Below are 12,692 nucleotides of genomic sequence, written 5' to 3' on the forward strand. Positions count from 1 at the left end.
GCAGGCTTGACATATCCCTTTCCCAGTTTTGAACCAGTTGTTCCATGTCTGGTTCTAAGCGTTGCTTCTTGACTCAAATACAGGTTTCTCAGGAGACAGGTAAGGTGGCTGGTACTCCTATCTCTTTAAGAGTTTTCCACAGTTTGTTGTGATACACACAGTCAAAGGCTTTAGCATAGTCAGTGAAGTAGATGTTTTATTCTGGAATTTCCTTGCTTTCTCTATGATTCAACAAATGTTGGCAATTTGATCTCTGGTTCCTCTACTTTTTCTAAGCCCAGCTTGTACGTCTGAAGTTCTCCATTCATATACCACTGAAGTCTATCCTGAAGGACTTTGAACATAACCTTACTAGCATGTGAAATGAGTGCAATTGTATGGTAGTTTGAACATTCTTGGGCATTGCCCTTCTTTGGGACTGGAATGAAAACTGACCTTTTCTAGTCCTATGGCCACTGCTGAGTTTTCCAGAATGGCTGACCTTGCACTTTAACAGCATAATCTTTTAGGATTTAACAGCATCATCTTTTAGGATTTGAAATAGCTCAGCTGGAATTTCATCGCCTCTTCTGGCTTTGTTCGTAGTAATGCTTCCTAAGGCCCACTTGACTTCATACTCCAGGATGTCTGGCTCTAAGTGAGTGACCACGCCATCATTGTTATCTGGGTCATAAGACCTTTTTTGTATAGTTCTTCTGTGTATTCTTGCTACCTCTTCTAAGTCTCTCCCGCTCTATTAGGTCCTTACCGTTTATACCCTTTATTTCTATCCTTTATTCTATCTTGTGCTTATCCTTGCATGAAATGTTCTCTGGTATCTCCAGTTTTCTTGAAGAGATCTCTAGTCTTTCCCATTCTATTGTTTTCCTCTATTTCTTTGCATTGTTCGTTTCAGAAGACCTTGTTCTCTCTCCTTGCTATTCTGTGGAACTCTGCATTTAGTTGGGTATATCTTACTCTTTCTCCCTTGTCTTCTCCTTCTCTTCTTTCCTCAGGTATTTGTAAAGCCTCATTAGACAACCACTTTATACCTTCTTGCATTTCTTTTTCTTGAGGATGGTTTTGGCCACTGCCTCCTATACAATGTTACAAACTTCCATCCAAAGTTCTTCAGGTACTCTGTCTACCAGATCTAATCCCTTGAATCTATTTGTCACCTCCACTGTATAATCATAAGGGAGTTTTGAGTTCTTTGTATATTTTGGATGTTAACCACTATCAGACATATGGATTGCAGATATCTTCTCCATTCAATAGGCTGCCTTTTCATTTTGTCCATAGTTTCCTTTATCATTAATAAGCTTTTTTTTTAATTTTATTTTATTGTTAAACTTTACATAATTGTATTAGTTTTGCCAAATATCAAAATGAATCTGCCACAGGTATACATGTGTTTCCCATCCTGAACCCTCCTCCCTCCTCCCTCCCCATTCCATCCCTCTGGGTCGTCCCAGTGCACCAGCCCCAAGCATCCAGTATCGTGCATCGAACCTGGACTGGTGACTCGTTTCATACATGATATTTTACATGTTTCAATGCCATTCTCCCAAATCTTCCCACCCTCTCCCTCTCTCACAGAGTCCATAAGACTGTTCTATACATCAGTGTCTCTTTTGCTGTCTCGTACACAGGGTTATTGTTACCATCTTTCTAAATTCCATATATATGCGTTAGTATACTGTATTGGTGTTTTTCTTTCTGGCTTACTTCACTCTGTATAATAGGCTCCAGTTTCATCCACCTCATTAGAACTGATTCAAATGTATTCTTTTTAATGGCTGAGTAATACTCCATTGTGTATATGTACCAAAGCTTTCTTATCCATTCATCTGCTGATGGACATCTAGGCTGCTTCCATGTCCTGGCTATTATAAACAGTGCTGCGATGAACATTGGGGTACACGTGTCTCTTTCCCTTCTGGTTTCCTCAGTGTGTATGCCCAGCAGTGGGATTGCTGGATCATAAGGCAGGTCTATTTCCAGTTTTTTAAGGAATCTCCACACTGTTCTCCATAGTGGCTATACTAGTTTGCATTCCCACCAACAGTGTAAGAGGGTTCCCTTTTCTCCACACCCTCTCCAGCATTTATTACTTGTAGACTTTGGATCGCAGCCATTCTGACTGGCGTGAAATGGTACCTCATAGTGGTTTTGATTTGCATTTTTCTGATAATGAGTGATGTTGAGCATCTTTTCATGTGTTTGTGAGCCATCTGTATGTCTTCTTTGGAGAAATGTCTATTTAGTTCTTTGGCCCATTTTTTGATTGGGTCATTTATTTTTCTGGAGTTGAGCTGTAGGAGTTGCTTGTATATTCTCGAGATTAGTTGTTTGTCAGTTGCTTCATTTGCTATTATCTTCTCCCATTCTGAAGGCTGTCTTTTCACCTTGCTAATAGTTTCCTTTGATGTGCAGAAGCTTTTAAGGTTAATTAAGTCCCATTTGTTTATTTTTGCTTTTATTTCCAATATTCTGGGAGGTGAGTCATAGAGGATCCTGCTGTGATGTATGTCAGAGAGTGTTTTGCCTATGTTCTCCTCTAGGAGTTTTATAGTTTCTGGTCTTACGTTTAGATCTTTAATCCATTTTGAGTTTATTTTTGTGTATGGTGTTAGAAAGTGTTCTAGTTTCATTCTTTTACAAGTGGTTGACCAGATATCCCAGCACCACTTGTTAAAGAGATTGTCTTTAATCCATTGTATATTCTTGCCTCCTTTGTCAAAGATAAGGTGTCCATGTGTGCTTGGATTTATCTCTGGGCTTTCTATTTTGTTCCATTGATCTATATTTCTGTCTTTGTGCCAGTACCATACTGTCTTGATAACTGTGGCTTTGTAGTAGAGCCTGAAGTCAGGTAGGTTGATTCCTCCAGTTCCATTCTTCTTTCTCAAGATCGCTTTGGCTATTCGAGGTTTTTTGTATTTCCATACAAATTGTGAAATTATTTGTTCTAGCTCTGTGAAGAATGCTGTTGGTAGCTTGATAGGGATTGCATTGAATCTATAGATTGCTTTGGGTAGTATACTCATTTTCACTATATTGATTCTTCCAATCCATGAACATGGTATATTTCTCCATCTGTTAGTGTCCTCTTTGATTTCTTTCACCAGTGTTTTATAGTTTTCTATATATAGGTCTTTAGTTTCTTTAGGTAGATATATTCCTAAGTATTTTATTCTTTCCATTGCAATGGTGAATGGAATTGTTTCCTTAATTTCCCTTTCTGTTTTCTCATTATTAGTGTATAGGAATGCAAGGGATTTCTGGGTGTTGATTTTATATCCTGCAACTTTACTGTAGTCATTGATTAGTTCAAGTAATTTTCTGGTGGAGTCTTTAGGGTTTTCTATGTAGAGGATCATGTCATCTGCAAACAGTGAGAGCTTTACTTCTTCTTTTCCAATTTGGATTCCTTTTATTTCTTTTTCTGCTCTGATTGCTGTGGCCAAAACTTCCAATACTATGTTGAATAGTAATGGTGAAAGTGGGCACCCTTGTCTTGTTCCTGACTTTAGAGGAAATGCTTTCAATTTTTTGCCATTGAGGATAATGTTTGCTGTGGGTTTGTCATATATAGCTTTTATTATGTTGAGGTATGTTCCTTCTATTCCTGCTTTCTGGAGAGTTTTGATCATAAATGGATGTTGAATTTTGTCAAAGGCTTTCTCTGTATCTATTGAGATAATCATATGGTTTTTATTTTTCAATTTGTTAATGTGGTGTATTACATTGATTGATTTGCGGATATTGAAGAATCCTTGCATCCCTGGGATAAAGCCCACTTGGTCATGGTGTATGATCTTTTTAATGTGTTGTTGGATTCTGATTGCTAGAATTTTGTTAAGGATTTTTGCATCTATGTTCATCAGTGATATTGGCCTGTAGTTTTCTTTTTTTGTGGGATCTTTGTCAGGTTTTGGTATTAGGGTGATGGTGGCCTCATAGAATGAGTTTGGAAGTTTACCATCCTCTGCAATTTTCTGGAAGAGTTTGAGCAGGATAGGTGTTAGCTCTTCTCTAAATTTTTGGTAGAATTCAGCTGTGAAGCCATCTGGACCTGGGCTTTTGTTTGCTGGAAGATTTTTGATTACAGTTTCAATTTCCGTGCTTGTGATGGGTCTGTTAAGATTTTCTATTTCTTCCTGGTCAAGTTTTGGAAAGTTGTACTTTTCTAAGAATTTGTCCATTTCTTCCACGTTGTCCATTTTATTGGCATATAATTGTTGATAGTACTCTCTTATGATCCTTTGTATTTCTGTGTTGTCTATTGTAATCTCTCCATTTTCATTTCTAATTTTATTGATTTGATTTTTCTCCCTTTGTTTCTTGATGAGTCTGGCTAATGGTTTGTCAATTTTATTTATCCTTTCAAAAAACCAGCTTTTGGTTTTGTTGATTTTTGCTATCATCTCTTTTGTTTCTTTTGCATTTATTTCTGCTCTAAGTTTTAAGATTTCTTTCCTTCTACTAACCCTGGGGTTCTTCATTTCTTCCTTTTCTAGTTGCTTTAGGTGTAGAGTTAGGTTATTTATTTGACCTTTTTCTTGTTTCTTGAGGTGTGCCTGTATTGCTATGAACTTTCCCCTGAGGACTGCTTTTACCGTGTCCTACAGGTTTTGGGTTGTTGTGTTTTCATTTTCATTCGTTTCTATGCAAATTTTGATTTCTTTTTTGATTTCTTCTGTGATTTGTTGGTTATTCAGCAGCGTGTTGTTCAGCCTCCATATGTTGGAATTTTTAATAGTTTTTCTCTTGTAATTGAGATCTAATCTTACTGCATTGTGGTCAGAAACGATGCTTGGAATGATTTCTATTTTTTTGAATTTACCAAGGCTAGCTTTATGGCCCAGGATGTGATCTATCCTGGAGAAGGTTCCATGTGCGCTTGAGAAAAAGGTGAAATTCATTGTTTTGGGATGAAATGTCCTATAGATATCAATTAGGTCTAACTGGTCTATTGTATTGTTTAAAGTTTGTGTTTCCTTGTTAATTTTCTGTTTAGTTGATCTATCCATAGGTGTGAGTGGGGTATTAAAGTCTCCCGCTATTATTGTGTTATTGTTAATTTCTCCTTTCATACTTGTTAGCATTTGTCTTACATACTGCGGTGCTCCCGTGTTGGGTGCATATATATTTATAATTGTTATATCTTCTTCTTGGATTGATCCTTTGATCATTATGTAGTGACCATCTTTGTCTCTTTTCACAGTCTTTGTTTTAAAGTCTATTTTATCTGATATGAGTATTGCTACTCCTGCTTTCTTTTGGTCCCTATTTGCATGGAAAATCTTTTTCCAGCCCTTCACTTTCAGTCTGTATGTGTCCCCTGTTTTGAGGTGGGTCTCTTGTAGACAACATATGTAGGGGTCTTGTTTTTGTATCCATTCAGCCAGTCTTTGTCTTTTGGTTGGGGCATTCAACCCATTTACGTTTAAGGTAATTACTGATATGTATGATCCCGTTGCCATTTACTTTATTGTTTTGGGTTCGAATTTATACACCATTTTTGTGTTTCCTGTCTAGAGAATATCCTTTAGTATTTGTTGGAGAGCTGGTTTGGTGGTGCAGAATTCTCTCGGCTTTTGCTTGTCTGAAAAGCTTTTGATTTCTCCTTCATACTTGAATGAGATCCTTGCTGGGTACAATAATCTGGGCTGTAGGTTATTTTCTTTCATCATTTTAAGTATGTCTTGCCATTCCCTCCTGGCTTGAAGAGTTTCTATTGAAAGATCAGCTGTTATCCTTATGGGTATTCCCTTGTGTGTTATTTGTTGTTTTTCCCTTGCTGCTTTTAATATTTGTTCTTTGTGTTTGATCTTTGTTAATTTCATTAATATATGTCTTGGGGTGTTTCGCCTTGGGTTTATCCTGTTTGGGACTCTCTGGGTTTCTTGGACTTGGGTGATTATTTCCTTCCCCATTTTAGGGAAGTTTTCAACTATTATCTCCTCAAGTATTTTCTCATGGTCTTTCTTTTTGTCTTCTTCTTCTGGGACCCCTATGATTCGAATGTTGTAGCGTTTAATATTGTCCTGGAGGTCTCTGAGATTGTCCTCATTTCTTCTAATTCATTTTTCTTTTATCCTCTCTGATTCATTTATTTCTACCATTCTATCTTCTAATTCACTAATCCTATCTTCTGCCTCTGTTATTCTACTATTTGTTGCCTCCAGAGTGTTTTTAATTTCACTTATTGCATTATTCATTATATATTGACTCTTTTTTATTTCTTCTAAGTCCTCGTTAAACCTTTCTTGCATCTTCTCAATCCTTGCCTCCAGGCTATTTATCTGTGATTCCATTTTAATTTCAAGATTTTGGATCAATTTCACTATCATTATTCGGAATTCTTTATCAGGTAGATTCCCTATCTCTTCCTCTTTTGTTTGGTTTGGTGGGCATTTATCCTGTTCCTTTATCTGCTGGGTATTCCTCTGTCTCTTCATCTTGTTTAAATAGCTGAGTTTGGGGTGTCCTTTCTGTATTCTGGCAGTTTGTGGAGTTCTCTTTATTGTGGCATTTCCTCTCTGTGTGGGGGTTTGTACAGGTGGCTTGTCAAGGTTTCCTGGTTAGGGAAGCTTGTGTCGATGTTCTGGTGGATGGAGCTGTATTTCTTCTCTCTGGAGTGTAATGAAATGTCCAGTAATGAATTATGAGATGTCTATGGTTTTGGGGTGACTTTGGGCATCCTGTATCTTGAAGCTCAGGGCTGTGTTCCTTTGTTGCTGGAGAATTTGCTTGGTATGTCTTGCCCTGGAACTTGTTGGCCCTTGTGTGGTGCTTGGTTTCAGTGTCGGTATGAAGGCATTTGATGAGCTCCTGTCAATTAATGTTCCTTGGAGTCAGGAGTTCCCTGGAGTCAGGGTTTGGACTTAAGCCTCCTACTTCCAGTTATTGGTCTTATTTTTACAGTAGTTTCAAAACTTCTCCTTCTATACAGCACCATTGATAAAACATCTACGTTAAAGATGAAAAGTTTCTCTACTGTGAGGGTCACTCAGAGAGGTTCACAGCATTACATGGAGAAGAAAAGAGGGAGGAGGGAGTTAGAGGTGACCCAAATGAGATGAGGTGGAATCAATAGTGGAGAGAGTGGGCTAGCTAGTAGTCACTTCCTTATGTGCTCTCCACAACTGGACCGCTCAGAGATGTTCACGGAGTTATACAGGGAAGAGAAGAAGGAGGCAGGAGACAGAGGTGGCCAGAAGGATAAAAGGGGGAAATGAAAAGGAGGGAGACAGATCCAGCCAGTAATCAGTTCCCTAAGTGTTCTCCACCGTCTGGAACACACAGAAATTCACAGAGTTGGGTAGAGTAGAGAGGGGTTAGGGAGGAGATACAGGCGACCTGGTGGAGAAAACGGAGAGTCCAAAGGGAGAGAGAGCAGTCAAGCCAGTAATCTCGTTCCCTAGTGAAAAATGGGTCCTGAAGATTGGGTTCTTAAAGGTACACAATTGGTAACAAATACATAAAAGCAAAAATTAAAAATCTAGAGTAGAGTTTGGAATTTCAAAAATGCGATGTTAATGAAAAGAAGAAGGAAAAGAAAGAGAGAAAAAACGAACAAAGAAAAACAAACAAGGTCGTGAAAATTATAAAGAAACTACAGGTACAAAATTGATAACTAATACCAAAAAGCAAAAATTAAAAATCTAGAGTAGAGTTTGGAATTTCAAAAATACAATGTTAAAAAAAAAAAAAAGAAGAAGAAAAATAAAGAGAGAAAACAAACAAACCAACAAAAACAATGTCGCAAAAATTATAAAGAAAATACAGGTACAAAATTGATATCAAATACCAAAAAGCATAAATTAAAAATCTTGAGTAGAGTTTGGAATTGCAGATATACGATGTTATATAAAAGAAGAAGAGAAAGAAACAGAGGGGAAAAAAAGAAAAAAAAAGTCACAGAAATTATAAAAAAAAACTATAGGTACAAAATTGATAACATATACCAAAAGGCTAAAATTAAAAATCTAGAGTAGAGTTTGGAATTTCAAAAATACGATGTTAAAGAAAAGAAGAAGGAAAAGAAAGAGAAAAAACGAACAAAGAAAAACAAACAAGGTCACGAAAATTATAAAGAAACTACAGGTACAGAATTGATAACTAATACCAAAAAGCAAAAATTAAAAATCTAGAGTAGAGTTTGGATTTTCAAAAATACAATGTTAAAAAAAAGAAGAAGAAGAAAAATAAAGAGAGAAAACAAACAAACCAACAAAAACAATGTCGCAAAAATTATAAAGAAAATACAGGTACAAAATTGATATCAAATACCAAAAAGCATAAATTAAAAATCTTGAGTAGAGTTTGGAATTGCAGATATATGATGTTATATAAAAGAAGAAGAGAAAGAAACAGAGGAAAAAAAAAAGTCACAGAAATTATGAAAAAAACTATAGGTACAAAATTGATAACATATACCAAAAGGCTAAAATTAAAAATCTAGAGTAGAGTTTGGAATTTCAAAAATACAATGTTAAAGAAAAGAAGAAAAAGAAAAAAAAAAGCAAAACACGGTCAATAAATTATAAAATATATATATGAAGTTTTCTGAAGAAGAAAAAAAAATAGGGTCTTTTTTTTTTTGCAAAGTAATAGTTATAAAAGTGAAAATTAAAGGACAATAGAGGACTTAAAATTTTTTTTTAAATTAAAAAAAAGAAAGAAAGATTGATTGTAAAAATAGTAAAAACATATCTAGGTCTTTCTCTGGTTTTGTTGTGAGTATTGTGGGTTCAGTTCATTTTTGGCTAGTTCCTTGGTCCGACTTATATTTCTCAAGATCTATAGGCCCTTTCCTATGTAGTCCGTAGTAACCACAGGGTTTTAATCTATGGCCTGTAGCTTCCAAGGTGTTTCCCTCTGTTATAGCTTCTTCTGTTTGCTGGTCTCTTCAGTGTCTGGTTCCCGCCCTGACACAAAGGGGGCGGTGGAGGACACTATTTTTTTTTTAGGCTCACTTGTTCAGCCGCGCTGTGGGGAGGGAGGGAGGGATGCTGCAAACAGATAACACTGGCGTGCGCTCGCAGTGCCTCAGCCACACTGGGTCTGCCCCCGCTCACGGCGCGTGTAGCCTCCCTGCCCACACTGCTCGGGCTCTAGGTTGTTCCGCCGGGAACAATCAGAGGCCGGCCTTGGGCTGAGCTCCCAGGTCCAAGCCGCTCAGGTTCAGGCACTCGGGTAGTCCTCAGAGGCGCAGACTCGGTTGGGCCTGCGTTTTGTGCTCTTCCCAGATCCAAGCAGCTCAGGTGATGAGGTGTTTGGCGAGCGCCAATGCTGCGACTTATCGCCTCCCCGCCACTTGGTTATCTGGGTGTAAAACCTGCGCACCTTCTCAGGCAGATGTTGACCGTCCAGACCCCCAAGAAGTTTTAGTTAGCAAAGAAGCCTGCTTACAGTTTTATAGTTAGTGTCTCTCTGGGGCTGCGATTGCCCCCTTCCAGCTCTGGCTGCCTGTCACCAGAGGGGGGGGGGTCTGCAGCCGGCTATCTCTGTTCAGTCCTTTGTTCTGTGCGCGGACCTGGTGGTGTCTTAGGTTAGGGCTGGCTTTTCGCGTGGTAGATATCCCACAGTCTGGTTTGCTAGCCCAAATTATTTCGCTCAGATAGCGCTCAGGACATTCGGGCCGATTCTTACTTTAAGGGACACAGCCCGCGCCGCGCTTCCCTGCCCAGCCCCCGCTTGCTAATGCCGTGTGCAGGCGTCTGCGCTGCTTCTCCGCTGGGGGAGTTACCGTAGGGCTCACAATCTGCGATTTTTAATTGTTTATTTATTTTTTTTCTCCCTGTTATGTTGCCCTCTGTGCTTCCAAAGCTTGGCACAGATTCGGCAGTGAGAAGGTTTCCTGGTGTTTGGAAACTTCTCTCTTTTTAAGACTCCCTTCCCGGGACGGAACTCCGTCCCTCCCTCTTTTGTCTCTTTTTTTGTCTTTTATATTTTTTCCTACCTCCTTTCGAAGAGTTGGGTTGCTTTTCTGGGTGTCTGATGTCCTCTGCCGGCATTCAGAAGTTGTTTTGTGGAATTTACTCGACGTTTATATGCTCTTTTGATGAATTTGTGGGGGAGAAAGTGTTCTCCCCGTCCTACTCCTCCGCCATCTTCCATTAATAAGCTTTTCAGTTTGATGTACTTAGAATTTTTTATTTTTGTTTTTGTTTTCCCTTGCCTGACGAGTCATATCCAAAAATGCATTGCTCAGACCATGTCAAAGAGCATACTGTCTAGGTTTTCTTCCAGGAGTTTTATGGTTTCAGGTCTCATAGTTAAGTCTTTACTCCATTTTGAGTTTATTTTTGTATATGGTGTGAGAAAGTAACCCATTTTGATTCTTTTGCATGTAGCTGACCAGTTTTCTCAACACCATTTATTGAGGAGACTATCTTTTCCTCCTTGCATATTTTTGCATCTTTTATCATAAATCAGTAGACCACATAAGCATGGGATTATTCCTGGACTGTATGTTATGTTCCATTGATCTATATATCTGTTTTTATACTAGTACCATACTGTTTTAATGACTGCAGCTTTGTAGTATAGTTTGAAATCAGAGAGTGTGATACCTCCAGTTTTGTTCTACTTGTTCAAGAATGCTATGGATATATAAGGTCCTTTGGGCTTCCATATAAACTTCAGGATTATTTATTCTAGTTATGTGAACATGCCATTGGATTTTGATAGGGATTGTACCAAATCAGTAGATTTCCTTGGTTGTACATTCATTTTAATAATATTAAATATTCCAACCCATGAGCATGGCATATCATTTCATTTGTTTTTTTTTTTGTCTTTAGTTTCTTTCACCAATGGTTTATAGTTTTCAGAGTACAGATACTGACCTCCTTAGTTATATTTATTCCTAGATATTTTATTCTATTTGATGCATTGTAAATGGAATCGTTTTCTTCATTTCTCTTTCTGATAGTTTGTATGTAGAGAAGAAACAGATTTCTCTGTATTACCTTTGTATCCTGAAACTTTACTGAATTCATTTATTAGTTCTAATAATTTCTTGGCAGAGTCGTTCAGTTTAATTGGGTCACTCAGTCATGTCTGACTCTTTGCAACCCCATGGACTGTAGCATGCCAGTCCATCACCAACTCCCAGAGCTTTTAGGGGAGTCATTAGGGTTACCTATATATAGTATCATGTCACCTACACTGAGTTTTATTTCTATCTTTCCAGTTTGGATGCATTGTTTTCTTTTTCTTGTCTGATTGCTATGGCTAGGACTTCCAATACACGGTTGAATAAAAGTGGAGAGAGTGGGAATCCTTGTCTTATTCCTGATCTTAAAGGAAACGCTCACAGCTTTTGACCATTGAGTATGATGCTAGCTATAGGCTTGTTATATGTGCTTGTTAGTATGTTGAGGTCTATTTCTTCTCTTCTCACTTTGTTGAGAGTTCTTATTATAAATGGATGTCAAATTTGTTAAAAGTTTTTTGTGCATATGTTGAGATGATTGTGTTTTTATTCTTCAGTTAATTAATCACATTGATTTCTGAATATTGAACTATCCTTGCATCCTGGGGATAAATCCTTCTTAATCATGGTGTATTTTCTTTTTAATGTATTATTAAACTGAGTTTGTTAGTATTTTGTTGAGGATTTTTATATCTATTTTCATCAATGACATTGGTTTTAGGTATTTTTTGTTTGTTTCTTTTGTATTTTTGTAGTGTCTTTGCCAGATTTTGGTATTAGGGTGATGCTGTTTTTATAGAATGAGTTCATAAGCCTTCACTTTGTACTTCTCAAATTTTGGGGACAGTTTTAAAAGGTGAAGTATTAACTCTTTAAATGTTTGGTAGAATTTTTACTACTGATTCATTTCATTATGGTAATCTGTGTTTTTCTATTTCTATTTCTTCTTGATTCAGCCTTGATAGAGTGTATGTTTCTAATAATTTATCCAGTTCTTCTAGGTTGTACATTTTATTGACATTAATTATTTGTAGTAGTTGCTTATGATCTTTGTATTTTTGTGGTGTCAGTATAACTTCTTTATTTTTTGTTTTCTGATTTTTTGGGGGTCATTTAAATTATTTTTCTTGAAGAGTCTGATTTATCAATTTTATTTATTTTTCAAAGAAGCAGCAATGTGTTTCATTGACCTTCCCCCCCACCTTTTTTTTGTTCTCTTTTAAATTTATTTCTCTTGTGATCTTTATTATGTCTTTCCTTCTACTAATTTTCAGTTTTGTTTGGCCTTTTAAAAAAATTTCCTTTAGGTGAAAGGATTAGGTTATTTATTTAAGATTTTTCTTGTTCCTTGAGGTAGGTTTATATCCAGCTGAGCTTGCCTCATAAAACTGCTTTTGCTGCATTCTATAGATTTTGGGTTGTTGTTTCCATTTTTACTTGTATCCAGGTATTTATTTTTATAGCACCTTTGATTTTTTCCATGACCCATTGGTTGCTTAGTAGCATATTGTTTAGATTTCATGTGTTTGTGTTTTTTTGTAATTTTTTTTCCTTTAATTGAATTCTAGTCTCACAACATTGTAGTAAAAAAATGCTTGGTATAATTTCAGTAATTTTAAATTAATAAACTTGTTTTGTGACTTTCTAACCTGAAAGCTTGTGCTTCTTCCAGCCCAGCGTTACTCATGATGTACTCTGCATAGAAGTTAAATAAGCAGGGTGACAATATACAGCCTTGACGTACTCCTTTTCCTATTTGGAA

The sequence above is a fragment of the Bubalus bubalis genome, chromosome 11, assembly GCF_019923935.1.
Source record: "Bubalus bubalis isolate 160015118507 breed Murrah chromosome 11, NDDB_SH_1, whole genome shotgun sequence".
Classification (NCBI taxonomy): domain Eukaryota; kingdom Metazoa; phylum Chordata; class Mammalia; order Artiodactyla; family Bovidae; genus Bubalus; species Bubalus bubalis.